At 41.0% G+C, this 6,849-nt stretch overlaps 1 non-coding gene across 1 annotated transcript; it reads right to left on the reverse strand.

The window, feature by feature from the left end:
• Positions 1-6,211: 6,211 nt before the first annotated feature.
• Positions 6,212-6,319, reverse strand: LOC142866090 (U6 spliceosomal RNA). The gene has a single exon (XR_012916155.1). It is a non-coding gene; the product is annotated as a U6 spliceosomal RNA (small nuclear RNA).
• Positions 6,320-6,849: the final 530 nt, after the last annotated feature.

Genomic DNA, 6,849 nt, shown 5'->3' on the forward strand with positions numbered 1-6,849 from the left:
GGTTTAGGCCCCTTGCTCAGAGATTTGGGGGTTAGATAACTCTTATGAGTGAAAATTTGCTCTCAACCCCTAGATTGAAGAGGGAGGCACTATGATACGGTCTGCGATTACTCTGTCCAGTAACAGACAGGCGGGGCAGCCAGACCCACCAATCTCCATCTTCTTGCCTCTTTAATTACACAAATGGAGATAAGCTGCAGGAACAGGAACATTCTCTATCTCAGCTCCACACCAAGGCAGGGACAGAACCTTTGGAGCCAAAGACCTGGCCCCAAGTCACAGGAGGGTGTGGGTGGTAATAAAGTCTCTTCACCTTATAACTACAAAAGGTGGCCTCCTTCACAGCTTGGCCTTTCCCAGGCGGGTTCTGCTCTCTGGACATAGAGCAGGGGAGACTTGTGCAGGGAGAGACTATCCAGATGCCGGCAGGAGGGGCAGCCAGACCTACCAATCTCCATCTTCTGCCTCTTTAATTACATAAATGGAGATAAGTGGCAGGAACGCAAACAGTCTCTATCTCAGCTCCCCTCCCCCCCATGGAGGGGACAGAACCTTTGGAGCCAAGGGCCTGGCCCCAAGTCACAGGAGGGTGTGGGTCGTAAAGTCTCTCTACCTTATATCCACAAAATTCAGCCTCCTTTGTGGCTAAGCCCTGCCCAGGCGGGCTCAGCTCTCTGAGCGTGCCACTTGTGCAGTGAGAGACCGCCCAATATTAGATTGGTTGAGCAGAGGCATGTACTGGCACTCTCTCCAAACAACGAGTCCAAGTCATCCCACTGGAATGGGGAGATGGGAGCGGTGTTGGAGGAACAGAGGGAGGGGAGTCCGACTGATCAAGGAGTCTAGCTTTGCGCACTCTTTCCATTCAGTGTTGTCCAAAACCTCAACTATATCCAATATCAAAGCCTCCTTTTGTGTATACTCCCCTTAACCTGGACCTCGAAGTTTTCTTCAGGGAGATGCCGGAGTGGGCTCTGGTTCCTGCAGCGTGGAGAGTGGCTGCTGGCTTCAGATCCACCCCCACCTGAAACTGCCTCAGCTATGTGCTCTGGAGAACCCAAAATGTCCCCTGCTCTAGTCTCCTTTCCACACAGCTTTGCCCGGCACTACCTCTTCCCACCAACTTCAAGGCCCTTCCCGGCCTATGTGGATGTGGAGCTCGGTGTAGGAGGGGGTGTCTCTCAGCGCCAGGTAGGGCTGATGCCACTGCCAGCTGGCAGCAGCTTAAACCATGCCTCATTCCCTCCCTGTTGTATATCTCTGATTCCCTGGGTTTTACGGGAGGGTATCCAATTCACGTTTGCTTTAGGCTGCAGACTATCTTATCCCTCCATTTCCTGGTGGATATCTGCAAGCTTGTGAAGCTGGTCCTGTGAAAGTGCAGATCACTTTCGTGTAGTTGTCCATTTTCTTCACTTTCCGCTCTGGGAGCAGAGAACCAGGAGTACACCCCTACTCTGCCATTTTTCACAATCTTTTTGGCATGTACATTTTATACTTTCAATGTATAATCTCATTTAGTCCTCCCAACAGCTTTATAAGGTAAGCACTAATGTTTCTATTTTATAGATGAGAAAAGTGAAGCCCCTCATCACTTACACAGAGATTGATGGAGATTTTGAGAAACTGGTGTATATACAGAGAAAAAGCCAACAGATTCAAAGATGAATGACTCACAGATCAGGGTTGCAAGATCTGGGCGTACAAACAAAATGCAAGCTGAATATAAATACCAATTAATAAGTGAATCTCTGCCAAGCTGACCTGAAAAAAAAGACTGTTCATTCCTTCCCCAGATATTCTACATTCTACAAATAGAGTCAGTTTTGCCACCTAAATAGTTAATTCTGTATCTAAAAGAATGTGGGTGCTTGTGAGGACTTCCATAGGAAAATTATCAGGCAAGGTCATTGGAGTGAGAGTACAGTTTTTGCAGAGAAGCCTCTAAGAATTTGCAGAGAAAAGTTAGTTTGTGGCACTTAGAATTAGGGTGTCCATTGTGTGCCCTCTGTAGTTACAAACCACACTTATCTTGATAAGAGGAGATAAAAACCAAGTACTTTGCAAAAGGCCTCACAAGGCTATCTCTAGTCAGAGTCTGGAATGTAACTGTTGTGTCTGGAAGTTGGCCAAATCGCAATAAAGGTGACATACCCCAGAAACTTTTAATTCTGCTTCAAGTTTTGGCCTCTGTAGTCCCTTATTACAGCAGTGGCTTCTTGTAGCCCATTTAAGACTCATTGTAAGGTCTCTACCTTGACTATTTTCAGTCTAGACAAATTAGGAAGGATGAAAAACACAGACTTAGGATACACAGGGCTGTTCCTATGGATTCTTGGCTCTTTGTATTCCTCTAGAGGGAAAAGCTTCTTGAAGTTTCCTAAAAGATGACCCCAAAATTGTGATTTTTTTCCCGTGTTAGCTCTCCCAAAAAGAAATATATCTGGCATCCTATCATACTTTATTGAGTACTTTTCACTTATACTAGGGCATTTTAATCATCACAATCATTTTATAATGGAGGAAGTGGAGCAAAGTCACATAGCTAGTTGAAGGCCATGTAGGTAGAGCATAGTAGAATATGTTTGTGAGTCTTAAGTGATAGCAAATCCCAGTCTTGTATACTCTGCCTTTTATGAAACATCTCTACTTGCACATTGCACAGGACTTTCAAGCTTACTCTGGCTAAAACTCAATTCATTATCTCTGTCCCCCACCTCCAAAACCTTGCTCCTCCTCTGTTCCCTATATCAGAGGACAGAACCCTTCTCCATCCTGGTATTCAAGTAGCCCCTGGGAGTCAGCCTTGACTTTTACTCCCATGATGTCTCTTGAATACGTTCTCTCCTCACTCATCACTCTGCCCTACTATCCTAACTCAGACCCTCATCTCCTGTCATCTGAACTGATGCAATGACCTCTTCACTGGTTTCCTTGCCTCCATGCTCCCTGCTTCATTCTTCAAGACAGAGGAACCTTTTAAAAGCACAAGTTGGATCAAGCCATTAAAATTATTCAATAACTTCACTTTACCTTTAGGCTAAAATACAATTTCCTTAGCTCATCATCACATCCTTCCTCCATCTCCTACTTTGCCCGCCATGAACCCTGCACTTGATTGACTGAAACTTTTAGTTTCTTGAAAGGACCATGAACTGAGCTAATATTTATTGCACACATATTATGTGCCCGGTGGTGGCCTAAAGGTGTCATTTCTTGTAATGTAATGACTAGCAACTATCTTATGTGGTAGGTGCTGTCATCATCTCCATGTGACAGATGAGGAAACCAAGACAGAGAGAAGCTAACTTACCCAAAGTCATACAGTTAATAAGTGGCAGATTTGGCATTTGGGCCAAGATGGTCTGGTTCCAGAGTTTGTGTTCTTAACTACTACCCTACCTCTTTTATTCCTTTCTACCTGCCAACCACATCCTTTCTCCTTTCCCATTGTTCACCAGGTTAAACCCTTCAAGGATTAACTCAAGAGTCTTCTTTGGGAAATATTTCCTGACCTCTCAACATTCCTTTACAACCTCTGATTCCCAACCCATGCTGAATAAGGTATCTCTCTTCTGGCTTCTCCAAGGACCTATGCATATCTTCAATTACAGCACTTGACACAGCCCACATGTCTGTTTATAAACTTCCTGAGGGCAAGGAGCTCGCCTTAGTCACCTTTTATCCCAGCATGTCTGTAGCACAATGCCTGGAACACAGTAAATGCTTGGAAAGTAATTTCTCTTCTCCTGGAAGATCTCCTACAAATAATCAGGGGTGAGTTCCTATTTGCCAAAACATACAAATCAACAGGTGACTTACTTGCTAAGGTCAGATGCAGAAGCAGGTGAGAGGGAAGGAAAAAAAAAAAGAGAGAAAACAGGTGACATTCTTTCCTATTCTAGAGCCCCAAGAGCCTCCACAGAACTAAGCAGAGAGGACTTCTAAACAGGATGGGATGGATCATTAGCTGTATTTTAACACTTTATTTGGATATTTCTAAATATACAGAAAAGTTGTGAGAATAAAAATAATACAAAGAACACCCATATACGCTTTACCCAGATTCACCTATTGTTAACATTTTGCCCCACCTATTGTTAACATTTTGCCCATTTGCTTTATTATTTGCTCACTCGCCCTATCTATCCATCCATCTATCTATCATCTATCTATCTATCCATCTATGTATGTATGTATGTATGTATCCATGTAACTATCTATCTATCTATCCACATGTATACAGTACCTTATTTTTCCTGAATCATTTGCGAGTTATGTTGCATATACATGGCCATTATACTCATAAATACTTCAGCATTTTCTTATATAACCTCAGTATAGTTATCAACATCATTAAATTTAACAGTTATGTGATTCTTTACTATAATCTACTTTCTATATTTCATATATGGAATATGGAATATTCTAATTGTGGCTTGTTGCAATCTATTGTACTTTGTAGCATTTTTGTTTGTTTCTGCCAGTAAATGACCCAATCTAGGATCAGGTATTGAATTTAGCTGTCATGTATTTTTACTCTCTTTTGATCTAGAATATTTCCATAGTATTCTTTTCAGACTGTGACTCTCTCTATCCCTACCTTTCAAAAAATATAATATTCCTCATTTGTGCTTACCTGATATTTCCCTGTGGAAATATAGTTATACGTACCAGTCTGGAGTACAACAAAAATGACATATGTCCTTCTTAGGGAATCACATGTGGAGGTACATAATGTCCATCTACTCCTCATTAGTCATATTAATTTTGTTCACCCAGACAAGGTGTTGTCCAGTCATTTAACCATCTAGTTACTGTTTTGCTTCTTGCATCTGTGGGAAGATGCACTAAGAGCATGCAAATAACCTGCTTTTCACTAAATGCCTCTAGATTTAGTATCTATTGATCCTTGCCTGAACACATCTTTACCTTGATGGTTGCAAAATGATGATTTTTCCAACTCCAGTACTCACTCCATACTTACCAGTGAGCCCTTAGTATTCTACTATAAACATGGGCATTCCGTTTTCTTTCTTTGTCTATTTATTATCACTATGAACTCTTGGATTCCTGTTTTTCAACAACAACTTATAATTCACTACTGCTCTTAATTATTTTGGTGCTCAAATTGTTCCACATTTGGACAATTCAATCCCTTCAGTTGAATCGAACCCATTCAAACTGTTTCCTGTGCCCTTGTGTCATGCCCCCAACCTTTTCTTGAGTGCTTCCTTATTTGCTGGTATAACAAGATGTTCCAGGCTCACCTTGTACTTGCCATAGTCCAACTCTGGAATCAGCCATCATCTAAAAAGTCCTCACTTCTTTTAGTAGGAAGTGGTATTAGAGACAAAAATCTGATGATGGGAACTAGGCTTGTTGAGCTGTACTTTTAAGAATGATAAAAAGGTTCTGTGGGGGCTGGCCAGATAGACAAGGGCCATCTTATACTTGGAAAGACAGGAGTCCAGGGGTTAGAGAACATTCTCAGGAGCATGCCCAGCTACTATGGTAAACACTGTAGGTTGCTCACACGACAGCCTCACATGACTCCCCTTATGCTAAATGAAGACCCCTGAGTTGTTCAAATGAAGAACCCTGGGTTGTTCTTTGCCCAGTCCTGGGAGGTGAATCATTATTTGTTTAATCCAATCATGATAATGCCATTCCCATTCACCTAGTGGGGTCTACTGGTAACCAAGTGACTAGTTCTAATTAATGAGACCCTACGGAAAGTGTACTGCAAAGTTTCTGAGAAAGACTGTACGCTTTGATAAAAGCTGCAAGTCTTAGAAGAAAACAGCACCTTTATCCCATGCCTCTTTTTTGCTGCTTAGACTATTGTCATTTGAGTATGTGATGTTTACTACTGCACCAGTGATCTTGTGGCCATTTATTCATTTAATAAATATTTATTGAATGCATCGTATGTGCTAAGCAATGTTCTAGGAATGGTATTGGGAATATAAGAGTAAAGAAACCGACTAAAGTCTCTGCCTTCATGGAACTTACATTCCAGTATGTGAGAGAGGTAACAAATAAAGCAAGTAAAATATATGGTATGCCTGATGATATGATATTCTCCATATCTCCATGAGTGCTATGGAGAAAAATAAAGCAGGAAAGGAAGAGAAGGAATTCTGGAGGTGAAGTTGTAATTTTTACTAAGGTTATAAGGGACAGCCTGATTTAAAAGGAGGCATGTGAGAAAAATATGAAATGCTTCATGAATTCAGGTATCATCTTTATACAGGATTATGGTAATCTTCTCTACATGTATTTTTTCAATTTGGGGGAATATACCATAAATTGTTGTTAACTATAGTCACCCTATTGTGCTACCCAATACTAGATTTTATTCCTTCTAACTATATTTTTGTACACATTAAAAAATAAAAATAAATAAATAAAAATAAAATACTAAAAAAGATGAATCAATTTTAAGGAATATGTGCTGTTGAAGAAAGGGGAGGTATCACTACACATCTAGAACAATAGAGAACAAAAATGGAAAGAGCTTTGATGACATCATTGAACTGCTGAGTTAATCAACTGTGGAATTGACTTGATTCATACTTCTTGTTATGTGAGATCATTAAATGTCTTTATTGTCTTTGTAAGTGAGAATTAGTCAGATACCTGAAGTCACAGCCCTAAGTGCCGTAACTGATACAGGGATCATTAACTAAGTTTTTTTGACTGGCTCAGAAAACAACTGTAGGGCCAGCTTTGTGAGTTTGGTTGTGCAGGATTTGAAAGATAGTAATGCTGGAGTTGGAAAAATGACCCATTTCCAACCATCATGGTCAAGATGGGTTCAGACAAGGATCAAGGCACACTAAAGCT

This window comes from Microcebus murinus, chromosome X, assembly GCF_040939455.1.
Source record: "Microcebus murinus isolate Inina chromosome X, M.murinus_Inina_mat1.0, whole genome shotgun sequence".
NCBI classification, from domain to species: domain Eukaryota; kingdom Metazoa; phylum Chordata; class Mammalia; order Primates; family Cheirogaleidae; genus Microcebus; species Microcebus murinus.